This window comes from Gopherus evgoodei, chromosome 5 (assembly GCF_007399415.2).
Source record: "Gopherus evgoodei ecotype Sinaloan lineage chromosome 5, rGopEvg1_v1.p, whole genome shotgun sequence".
Lineage (NCBI taxonomy): Eukaryota > Metazoa > Chordata > Testudines > Testudinidae > Gopherus > Gopherus evgoodei.
In genome coordinates, this window is record NC_044326.1 from 111,824,579 (window position 1) to 111,837,635 (window position 13,057).

General features: G+C 48.1%; 1 protein-coding gene across 1 annotated transcript in view; it reads left to right on the forward strand.

Annotated features, from left to right (window-relative positions):
* Nucleotides 1-13,057, forward strand: part of TET2 (tet methylcytosine dioxygenase 2) — a 96,206-nt gene that overhangs the window by 63,746 nt on the left and 19,403 nt on the right. The gene's annotated exons all lie outside the window — the stretch shown is intronic.

The window sequence follows — 13,057 nt, forward strand, 5'->3', positions numbered from 1 at the left end:
TTCTTACCGCCCGTGTCAGTCATTGGAACAGTGCAGTGCAGTTGCCTGACCTCCACCTCCTTAGCGATTCTCTCGTTTTTCTTCTAATTGTGTATATAGTTCAATTTCTTACAAGTATAGTTAGTGTTAGTCATTAGTTCTGTAATAGTTGTTGTAGATAGTTTGGGGGATTCAGGGATTAGTCCCGTCCCTTTCCCCGGTACCGGGGCCCATGCCCGGCTCACCGGGCTTCAAACCATGCTCGGCCTGCTATAGGCCAATGCCCACAGGAGACCCGCACGACTCCTGTCTTAGGTGCTTGGGTGAGTCTCATCTTACAGACAAGTGCTGCATCTGTAAGGCATTCAAGCCCTGGACTAAAAAAGAGCGGGACATTCGCCTAAAGCAACTCCTGATGGAGGCGGCTTTGACTCCCCAGTCATCGGCACCGGCAGCGGCACCGGGAACAAGTACCTCCTCGGCACTGGAGCACATGCCATCGGTGAAGACTCCACGACATCAGCCTTCATCTGCCCAAGCTCCCACCCGGCACCGCTCGCTGTCACCTAGGAGCAAGAAGCATAAGCCTCCTGCGGCGACTGTATCCACACCGCAGTCCGAGCGCTTAACCAAGTCGGATCGCCCGGCACCGTCATCTGCCACGGCACTGATGTCCTCCGCACCGTTGATTCCGGCCTCGCAAGGGCCGTCGAGTCCGATGCTTACCAGCTCCCCGGCACGCGCCGTGGTTGAGCTTACCATGCCATCCACGCTGGAGACATTCTCCACAGCACGAGACTTGATCGCCATGACGGAGCCTGAGCTGCCTCGACTCCCGGCACCACCGGTGCGGGTCCCTCAGTCTATTGGCAAGCCGTCCCTTTTGAGACCTTCTTCGCCCGGCACCACAGAGCTTCGCCGGTCCCGGTCCAGATCCCGAAGGTGCTCCCGGTCCCGCCGTCGATCCCGATCCCGTGGCCGCTCGCAGTCTCGGTACCGTTCTCCATCGAGGTACTGGTCGTACTCGCGGTACCGCTCGAGATCCCGGTCGCCGTCCAGATACTACCGGCACCAATCCAGATCTAGACACTCGCGGCACCGGGCCTCTCGCAGCCGATCTCAGCACGGCGATTCCAGGTACCGGTCGACCTCCCGGCACCATGCTGGTCGCAGGTCCCGGTCCCACTCCCGGCACCATCACGACTCTCGGTACCGTTCTCCGGCACCGCATAGAGACGGTTCGAATGGATGCAGAGACACTCACCAAACGGTTTCCGCCCCTCCGTGGCCATCTCGCCATCCGTCGATCTCCTCTCATGCAGAATCTGCATCATACGGGGATTCGGATAATCACCAGGGCCCTCATCAGTGGCCTTTTTGGACACCTTGGGCCTACCATCAGAACCAAGGTGATCCGCAAGTTCCACCACGGTCCGCCCCTTCTGAACATCGGGCACCAGAATCCACTGTGAGCAGACCTCCCCCGGCAGGTACGGAGGAACCCACAGCCCATGTACCAGATCCACAGGATCCGCAGGACATCCCCCAGGACCAGGAACTCCAAGACCCGCTGGTTCCCGGGGATTCATCCTCTTCGTCACCGGATGAAGCAGTGGCGGGGACGGCTACATCTGGTCCATCCCCCATTGACCTCAGGTCACACCAGGACCTCCTGCGTCGCGTCGCCCTCAACATTAACTTACCCTTTGAGGAAGTTCCTGAGGTAGACGACCCGGTTGTCAGTATATTATCAGCGGAAGCTCCAACCAGGGTTGCCCTTCCCTTCATCCGCTCAATACAGGCGCGAGCGGATACCATCTGGCAATCCCCGGCATCAGTGCCACCCACAGCCAAGGGGGTTGAACGCAAATATATGGTACCATCCAAGGGGTACGAGTACCTGTATGTGCACCCTCCTCCTTGTTCGTTGGTAGTCCAGTCCGTCAACGAACGGGAGCGCCATGGCCAGCAAGCCCCTGCGCCTAAATCAAGGGAGGCCAGGCACATGGATTTGCTGGGTAGGAAGATCTATTCGGCGGGAGGCCTCCAACTCAGGGTGGCGAACCAACAAGCCCTCCTGAGTCGGTACAGTTATAACACCTGGGAGGCAGTAGGGAAGTTTGTAGAGCTCATCCCACAGGACTCCCACCAGGAATTCACAGCTCTCCTGGAGGAAGGGAAGAAAGTGGCGCGGACCTCCCTCCAAGCCTCACTAGATGCTGCTGACTCGACGGCTAGAACCATCGCATCAGGGATGCCATGCGGCGTATATCGTGGCTGCAGGCGTCAGGGCTACCACCTGAACTCCAGTATACGATACAGGACCTACCCTTTGATGGCCAGGGCCTCTTCTCCCAGAAGACGGACCCTCGCCTCCAGAGTCTGAAGGACAATCGCGTAATTATGCATTCGCTGGGAATGCATACGCCACAGACTCAGAGGCGACCTTTCCGACCGCAGCCCCAGCACTCCTACCCCCCACTTCGTCCAAGGCAGGACTTCTCCAGAAGGCGAGGTCGTACCTCTCGCAGACGACAGTCTGGACCACAGGGGGGTAACAACTCCGGTCCTACCAAGCCACCGGCGGGACCGAAGCCAAACTTTTGAGGGTGCGCCCGAGAGCACCGTACCAATTGCCTCCCAGGATCCTTTTCAGTTCGCCAACCGCCTTGCTGCATTCCTCCCTGCATGGTCCCAGCTGACTTCGGACCGCTGGGTCCTCCGCACGGTGGAGTATGGCTACCGTCTTCAGTTTATTTCGACCCCTCCTTCCCATCCTCCCTCCTCGTCCCTCTTCAGGGACCCCTCTCACGAGCAACTCCTTCTGCAGGAGGTGTCCAAGCTCCTTGCCATGGGAGCTATAGAGGAGGTTCCAGAGGAATTGAAGGGCAAGGGGTTCTATTCCAGATATTTCCTAATTCCCAAGTCGAAAGGAGGCCTTCGGTCTATCCTGGACCTGCGAGGACTGAACAAATTCATGAGAAAGTTCAAGTTCCGCATGGTGTCCCTGGGTACCATCATCCTTTCCCTGGATCCCGGAGATTGGTACGCTGCTCTCGACATGAGAGACGCATACTTCCACATCGCGATCTACCCTCCGCACAGAAGGTACCTACACTTTGTGGTGAATCGTCAACATTATCAATTCACAGTCCTTCCCTTTGATCTTTCCTTGGCCCGTCAGGTATTCACGAAATGTATGGCGGTAGTCACCGCCTCCCTCCGCTGTCGTCGAGTGCATGTCTTCCCATACCTCAACGACTGGCTCATTCGAGGGACCTCCAAGGCTCAGGTCACCACCCACGTGAATGTCATCAAGGACCTATTCACCCGTTTAGGCCTGATTATCAACCTGGACAAATCCACTCTGCTTCCTACGCAGAGGATAGAATTCATAGGGGCCTTGCTGGACTCCAATATTGCAACAGCCAGCCTACCCCCACACCGCTTTCAGACTTTGGTCTGCCTCATACAGAGGCTACAAAGCTTCCCAACCACCTCTGTCCACGCCTGTCTCATCCTCATGGGGCACATGGCTGCGTGCACTTTCGTGACGAGGCACGCAAGACTGCGCATGCATCCTCTTCAGACTTGGCTCGCCTCAGCCTATCGTCCTCGCAGAGATGCTATAGACATGGTAATTACGGTTCCACCAAGCGTTCTGGGCTCCCTCAACTGGTGGCTGACGCCCTCCCTGGTGTGTGCCGGTCGTCCGTTCCACCCAGCACAGCCCTCGGTGTCTCTGACAACAGACACTTCCTCTCTTGACTGGGGTGCTCACTTAGGGCACCTTCGTACTCAAGGCCTTTGGTCCTCTCAGGAGCTGGGGCTTCACATCAATGTCCGAGAGCTGAGAGCGGTCCGACTGGCATGTCAGTCTTTACAGACAACACAACGGCCATGTATTACATAAATAAGCAAGGAGGGACACGGTCTTCCCCTCTCTGTCTAGAGGCGATGCGACTGTGGGACTTCTGTATAGCCCACTCGATAAAACTGGTAGCCTCCTTTTTCCCGGGAGTCCGGAACTCTCTCGGGGATCACCTGAGCAGATCCTTCCTGTCCCACAAATGGTCCATCCGCCCGGACGTCCTCCTTTCAGTATTCCGGAAGTGGGGCTTTCCCCAGATAGACCTCTTCACCTCCAGGGAGAACAGGAAATGCCAGGTGTTCTGCTCCCTGCAGGGTCGCTCCCCAGGCTCCCTCTCGGACGCCTGCCTGATCCACTGGGGAGGTCGTCTACTTTATGCCTTTCCGCCCTTTCCCCTCGTTCACAGAGTCCTGCTCAAGCTCCGCAGAGACAGGGCCAGGCTAATCCTGATCGCTCTTGCGTGGCCGAGGCAGCACTGGTATACCATGCTGCTCGACCTATCTCGGGTGAACCCTATATCTCTGCCGCTCTACTCGGACCTGATAACGCAGGACTTCGGCAGATTTCACTACCCGAACCTGCAGTCCCTCCACCTGACAGCATGGCTGCTGTCTGGCTAAACCAATTTGAGTTGCGCTGTTCCACCCCGGTGCAACAGGTTCTCCTGGGAAGCAGGAAGCCTTCCACGCATGCGACGTATCTCGCTAAGTGGAAGCGCTTCTCCCATTGGTGCGCCCAGCGTAACCTTGCTCCTGCAGGTGTATCAGTCCCCATTATCTTAGACTACTTATGGTACCTCAAGGAGCAGGGCCTGGCACTTTCTTCGATAAGGGTGCATCTAGCCGCGATTTCCACCTTCCATCCTGGGGAATCCGGCAGTTCGATCTTCTCCCACCCGGTAGTTTCCAGGTTCCTTAAGGGCTTGGAGCGACTCTATCCTCCGGTTAAGCGCCCTTCTCCTACCTGGAATCTCAACCTTGTTCTGGCTAGGCTTATGGCCCCTCCCTTTGAGCCGTTAGCCACTTGTTCACTGCTGTACCTGTCCTGGAAGACGGCCTTCCTAGTTACTATAACATCGGCCAGACGAGTATCGGAGCTTCGTGCCCTGATGGTGGACCCCCCGTACACGATCTTCCACGAGGACAAGGTACAGCTGCAACCACACCCGGCTTTCTTCCCCAAGGTGGTCTCCGCCTTCCACATCAATCAAGACATTTTTCTACCGGTCTTCTTCCCGAAGTCGCACGCATCATGCCGGGAACAACAGCTGCATACCCTGCTATCTGCTGGGCTCTTGCCTTTTACATTCAGAGAACCAAACCATTCAGATGCTCGCCTCAGCTATTTATAGCGGTCGCGGAGCATATGAAAGGCATGCCTATTTCTTCCCAGAGGCTATCATCATGGGTGACGTCCTGTATCCGGACGTGCCATGACTTGGCCCACGTCCCGATCGGCCATCTCACTGCCCACTCTACTCAAGCTCATGCCTCGTCCACCACTTTCCTGGCCCAGGTTCCTATCCAGGAAATATGTCGCGCTGCTACCTGGTCTTCAGTCCACACTTTCGAATCCCACTATGCACTGGTCGAGCAATCTAGAGATGATGCCGCCTTTGGCTCAGCGATCTTACATTCCGCAATGTCTCGCTCTGACCCCACCGCCTAGGTAAGGCTTGGGAGTCACCTAACTGGAATGGATATGAGCAAGCACTCGAAGAAGAAAAGACGGTTACTTACCTTGTAACTGTTGTTCTTTGAGATGTGTTGCTCATATCCATTCCATACCCGCCCTCCTTCCCCACTGTCGGAGTAGCCGGCAAGAGGGAACTGAGGAGTGGAGGGGCCGGCAGGGGTATATATCCGGCACCATAGCAGCGCCACTCCATGGGGCGCCCTGCCGGCCCACCGAGTGTTGCTAGGGTAAAAATCTCCGACAAACATGCACGCGGCGCGTGCACACCTAACTGGAATGGATATGAGCAACACATCTCGAAGAACAACAGTTACAAGGTAAGTAACCGTCTTTTATATATCACGGGATACTACGTTACTAGCATTCTCCAGATTACCAGCAATACAAATGCTTAGGATATATATATAATAGTTATGTAGAGATGTGCGTCGTTTATATATTACATAAATGTAAAACACTGCTAACATTAATAAGTGGAGAACTCCAGCATACAACAGTAAGGTTCTGCTGCCACTTGAATATTGCCATACTGCACAACCCATATGTGCAGAGACACTATGTGCCAAATCCTGAGGTCCTCACTCTGCTCTCTCTCTGTTTTTACTTACTCCATACCCAGGCTTTTTGAAGTTTGCTTGAGTAAGGACTGTAGGATTTGAACCTGATCTACTGGGGCCAGATTGAAGCTAGCAGGTCCACAGGGGAGTGGTACAGTATAAGGAACTTCTTTCCCCTTCAATTCTTGTGCAGGGATGGCCCCAGCTGCAGACCTTGCACTAGCCCAAGTACTTCTGTCTAACATGGTAAGCAGCATTAGCAACTCTAACAAGAGAGTGTGATGCTGTCTGGTTCATGCCAGGATCCCAGTCCTCACTTGAAAACTGACAAATACATAGCTGACATCAGTCTGGCTCACTGGTGCGTTAGTATTGTTAAAATAGGTATTAGAATTATAAAAATGTGATTACTGTTTAGACTGTATTGAATGTTTGTAAGTTCCTGCATGCATTAATCATCATTAATTATAACATCTGTGTCCTATATTGTAAGGTAATATTTGAATGATGTATCATAAGCCTCTGTGATTGTGTATATCATCAGACAAGAGAGTTGTTAACTAATATAAAGTGCTGATCTCCAACAGAAGGTGTTGCATCATGGCCAACAAGGAAGGCCTCTCAACACCAGACAAACTATTGTGGAACATTAAAGAGGACAAAAAACTTTGTCCCCGGCCAATGAAGATGCACATCCAGTGCCTCCCATCAGCTGAGTTTGCAGCTGAAAGGGCAAGGGGAGAGGGAATAAAAACCCCTAACAAGAAGGCATGATATCTTTATGCTACTTGGACTCTAGAGGACAAGGATGACTGGGCATAAGAAAAAAGATCCCCAGTGCTTAGTCTAGGTTAACCCTAAAAGACATCTAGAGCTTGCTTATTATAGAAGCTTCTATTACTTTTTGAAAGTTAAGATTGGAACTCATTTGTGTCTATGTGCTATAACCTTGTAAATAACTTTCTTGTTTCCTTTCCTATTTAATACGTTTTTAGACAGTTTACTATAGGATTGGCTATAAGCATTGTCTGTGGTATAAGATCTAAATTGTGATTGATCTGGGGTAAGTGACTGGTCATTTGGGACTCAGAGTAATCTCTGGTGTAAGGGACCATCTGTCACAAAGGCAGCTCACCTGGGTGGCAAGACAGATCAGAGTACCCAAGGGGACTGTCTCTGACTCCATGTTAAGGCTGTTATAGTGCCTGAGGAGTTCACACTTGATAACTGGTTGGTGAAATCTGAGTAAGGCACTCACAACCAATTTGGGATTTGTGCCCTGTTCCCTAACAGTCTGCCCTGTGATTAGTACTCACATTCTTGAGCCACTGCAGAACAGCTTGTCACTGGCATAGTTGTGACAGGATTCACATACCACAGGTCAATTAAGGTTATAGATCTTAACCCCAGTGCTACTAAAAGTTTTAAATTGATACTGAAAGTTCTAAAAGATAAAGAATAGACACGAGTGAACCACAGTCATATGATGGTCTTGTGAGAAAAGAACTTGAACAGTTACATTTGGAGAGTGGACCATCCTATAAAAAGGCAGCCCCACTTCAGGAGCTAAGAACTTTGCTCATAATTTTTGACCAGACACCAGGGGAAGAAGAGGTGGTGGAGCCCTAGGACCCTCCTACCTGAGATGCCACAGAGGAGACCTCGACAGAGAAACTGGCCCAATTGACTGGAGAGCCCAGGAAGAACTCAAGCATGAGAGACTGATAGCAGAACTGCCAATCAGGGAGGCCCAGGCAGCTGGAGAGAGAGCCCATTTTAATCTGATGGAAGTTCAAGCAATGCAGCTCAAAATATTGGAGCACAAAAAAAGCTTCTCCATGCAGTGAGTACACCCCACCACCACCACCATGCAAGGGAGTGGGAGAAAGTCCACCCAACTTATAAAGAAACTGACTGTATACAAGAGTTCCTGTCCACCTTTGAGAGACTATGTGGGATGCACTATATCCCAGCAGAGAAACAGATGTCTGTCCTCTTAACCAGATTAACTGGGAAAGCCAGACAAGTTTTTAATGATATGGAGGAGAGTAATGCCATGGTGTATATAAAATTTAAAGAAAAAGTATTGAAAAGATTTAGGATTACCCCTGAAACCTATCAGTTGAAGTATAGAAACCTCAGAATGTTTGACAATGTCAGTCATCTTGAATATGTACATAAAATGTGTAAATTATATGAGAAAATGGAAAATGGAGGTTGTAGCCTTGGGAGGTGCCAGGATAATGGCCACTTGTGATGATGAGGAATGCTGAAGGTGAATATGGAAAACTGATCTGATGGCTCAGAAGCAATTGTTATGGGTAGTTACAGATGTGAGAAAGGCAGCCATCTGTGATAAATAGCCAATCACAGTTTTCGAGGCTGAAGAAATTGCTGATAAATATGTTGCATTAAGGGCCCATGGCGAGTGCAAATCCCAGTGGAAGGCAAATCAGGAGATTGAAAATAAATGTAACCCAAACTTTGATTTAAAAAAAGCAACAACAAGGGAACCCAGGGACCAAAAGGGAAATCAAGTAGTCTGCCATCACTATGGGGCTCCCCGCCATATAAAATCATATTGCCTAAAACTTAAGGTGACCTCACAATCCACACCCCCACTTGCCACAGTGAGTGACACTACCTTGGCTCAGAGGCAGCAATAGAGCAGGAGAAAATAATTCTGAACGATATTAGGACTGAATCTTGGGAAGGTAGTTCAGAATTTATGTAAAATGCTAAACAGAAATGGCATAGATTGTAAGGGCTGGAGGGACACAGAGCCCTCATTTTGGTCAAGGAAAGTTTAATAAGGGAGAAAGACAGACTTCCTGATAAGAGTTTAAATATATTAAGCTTTGGCTGAATGTTCTGTACCTTTGGCCAAGGTCTACCTTAAGTTTGAGGATTTTAAAGGAGATATTATTGTGGGCATTAGGACTCTACTTCCCACTAATATTGTAATAGGTAGTGATACCTTAGCCATGTCTAATCAGGTCAATGTTTTAACTTGCAGCCAGAAAGAGTATCGCTGTATTTCACCTGGCATATCTACGGATAGCTGGAAGGGTGCAAGGGGGAAGGAAATGCCCCCAGTCCTTTATAAGCTGTGAGTAACAGTCTCTCCCCAGAGATTCCATGGCTTTGCCAGAGTCTGCTCTTAACTTAAGTGAAACACAAAAGGAATTTATTGAGGCTCAAGAGGCTGATCCTTCCCTGCACCAGGAGAAGAGTGCAGCTCAGAATAATATCCTGATGGGGAAGGAAAGGGTAGATTTTTTCTAGAAGGAGGTTTGTTGTAGAGGGAGGGTTCCATAAGGAAAAAGAGGCACCACGGTGAAGTTTGCAAGCAGGTGCTTGTGTTTGATAAGTACAGGACAGCGTGGCTGCAGGTAGTTCCTGATTGCCCCATTGTTGTACACTTAGGGGTGAAGGGAACTTGTGATAGTCTCCAACAGAATTTTTATTAGCCTCACGTGTGAGACGGTAAAAAAGTACTGTAAGAGTTGTGTCATATCTCAGAAGCATAAGAGGTTAAATGGATTCTGCAAGGCACCATGGCAGCCATTGCCCATCATTAAGGAGGTGTTTGCCAAAGTGTTAGTAGACATTGTGGGACCCCTACCCAGACCTTCCAGGAATGGAGAGAAATGTATACTGGCTATGGTGGATTCTGCCACCAGGTACCTGAAATGAGAGCTCTATCTAATGTACAAGCGGTTGTGGCTACTGTCCTAATGACCAGTTATAGCAGGGTAGGTTTTCCCAGGGAAATCTTGTCAAATTGTGTTGCAAATTTCATGCGTGTCGTTTTCAGAAAGTTACAAGAGTTGTGTGGAGTGAGGCATATAAAGGCCACCACAGCCATCCAGAAACTAATGTGGTGGTAGAAAGATTCCGTAGGATATTGAAGTCTCTGATGAGGATGTGTGGTACCCAGCGAGAGAATGACTGAGATGTTTGCTCCCTTATTTGTTGTTTGTGTACCCCAAGAGTCTACATGGTTTTCCCTTTTTGAGCTCCTTGATGAGAGACGGGTGAGGGGACCTCTAGATTTAATTCAGGACTCTGGGAGGGTAGTACAGAGGAGTTAGGAAAGGCTGTCTGGGAGTATGCCACTCATTCTAAAGACAATTTAATGCCTATGATGGACTTAGTGCATCAGAACCTTGAAGGGAGTCAGATGTCTCAGAAAGCTTGGTATGACAGGCATGCTAAAGAAAGTCTTTTGATATAGGTGATTTGGTATTGATTCCTGGGAGGGACCTTTTGAGGTAAAAGAGAGAGGGAATGAGGTCACTTATGATGTAATGAAACCCCATGGCAGGGAAGCTGTGCAAACAGTACATGTCAATAGATTGAAGGCTCACAGACAGAGAATATGATTTGTTATACTTCTGAGGGAACATTTTCTTCGCCTGTAATGGATATGGTCATGGAAAGTAACAAAGAGACTACTCTGGAGAGCACTGAGATTTGAGAGGGTTTGAACCCAGCCAAAAGCGGGAGATATTGGTTCTCTTGAAATACCACAGGCAGGGGCATTCATTTTCCAACCTCCTGGGTTTAATTTAAAAAATAATGCACTCTACTGAAACTACAGCGCCCTGCCCTGCTCCTAGCAGAGCCTATGCTAACAGTGAAATGCAAAGGCAAATTCAGGAGGAATTGTAGAGCATGGTAGACCTAGGAATGATCACTAAATCAAAAAGTCCCTGGGTGTCTCCTATTGTGATGGTACCTAAAAGGGATAAATCACATGATTTTGTTGGGATTTTAGAAATGTACACACCATCACCCAACCTGATCCCTACCCCAACCCTGGATAGAGGACCAGTAGAGACATCCAAGTTTATTCTTCCTATCAGCTGAGTTTTCAACTCAAAGCGCAAGTGAAGGGAGTAAAACCCCCTAACAAGAAGGAACTGTATCTTTATGCTGCTTGGACTCTGGAAGACAAGGATGACTGGGCATAAGAAAAAAGATCTCCCTGGGTTAGCCCTAAGGGGCGTCTAGAGCGTGTTTATTATAGAAACTTCTATTACTTTTTGACAGTTAAGATTGGAACTCATTTGTGTAAATATACATTTACCTTCTTTAACCTTGTAAACAACTTTCTTGTTTCCTTTTCCTTGTTAATAAATCTTTAGATAGTTTATTATAGGATTGGCTACAAGCATTTTCTTTGGTGTGAGATATAAAGTGTAACTGATCTGGGGTAAGTGACCAGTCTTTTAGGATTGGGGGTTGCCTGAATATTGCTGTGACCTTTGGTGTACGAGTTAATCTGTCAAAAAGGCAGGCTCACCTGGGTGGCAAGACAGATCGGAGTACCCAAGGGGACTGTCTCTGACTCCATGTGAAGGCTATTATAGTGCCTGAGGGGTTCACACTCAATAATTGGTTGGTGAAATCTGAGTAAGGAACTTGCAACCAATTTGAGGTTTGTGCCCTGTTCCTTGACAGTCTGCCCCATGGTTAGTACTCATGCTCTTGAGCCACTGCAGGGCAGTTTGATAGGATGGGTGGCCCATATCCCACACTCCTCGCTGCACAGGGGAGCACGCACCTACAGAAGGCGGTACAGGCCGCACCTGGGATGCAGTACGTTTGTAACTTCACAGCATTCCCAGCTCAGGGCTTTAGTTCTACCATTTAGGCCTTAATATTTACATTTAAATCAGTAAAACAGAAAATCCTACATAGGAGACTTTGGCAGCGTTATAGAAGAAACTTTAATTTTTCAAACGTTTTGACTTTTGAGGGCTTGATTTCACAATTTATTGTATTCACTTTTTTGCATTTAAATTTCTGCTGTTTTGGCATCAGGAGAAGATCTAGAGGTATTTTGATTGACAACCCTCATACCCTCAGCTGGCTTCACCAGAAAAGCTCAAACATGACATGAACAGAAGCAGGCTGGGAATCTTTTCTATTGTAGGAGCTGTGTGGTTCAAGATAGCTTCGTAGTTCCTCAGCCATTTGGCTCTTACAGCTAATACTGCATCCCTAAGTCAACCTTCCTTTTAAACACACACTGAAATAGCTATACAAATGTTCTAAAACACATATATCCAACTGCTGAGTTTAAACATACTATAACATTGACATTACTGAACTGGCTTTCAACACACTTGGCTTTATTTTTAAGCCTTTAGATCTACAAAACAAGCTATGTCTGGAATTTCTAGTTATGTGAGAACAAATGTCTTGCGTGAATCCATGGAAACGTGTGTTTATCTTTTCCCTCATCCATCCTCTACACTGCTCACATAACTCAAAACTATCAGCTCCTATTTTGCAACTTAAGGAAAGAGGTCAGAAGAGATAAAAAGTATATCTTATCTTCACTGTATAACTTACTGTTGTGAGAATAATATTATAGAAACATATTGCAGTGCAACCTGATTAGCTAATTGATAGGAAAAATGGTTTTATAAAGAATTAAAACTGTTTTGCACATGTTTAATTTTTTTTAAAAACAGCTGTACATTAACATCTTAGCCTTTAACTAGGAAAAAGGCGACATACTAATTGCCTTTACCACGTGTAGTCCAACATGATTGGGATTTTACCTATATAATTACCCGGGGTAGTATGGAATTGCAACTCCACAGCACCACATCTAGGAATTATTCCTTTTTCCCCTTCTTTTACTGATGAAGAAAATTTAATACAAACATTTGTATTTAATTTGAACACAAATAAGAAAAGCAAAACTGAACATTCCAATAGCGGAGTTACCTTGCCCACACAACACATTTGTAATGCTTTCTATTACTAGTTAGAATATTACATATATAGTAGAATGTGATCTGGGCCAAATGCTACCCTCATTTATGTCCATACAACACGACTGATGTTAACAGAGTTGCACAAGTAGTCCACCCAAAAACAGGATTTGGCCCAGTTATGAAATGTGGCTAAATTAATGTTGCATTTACTGAGAGCTGTT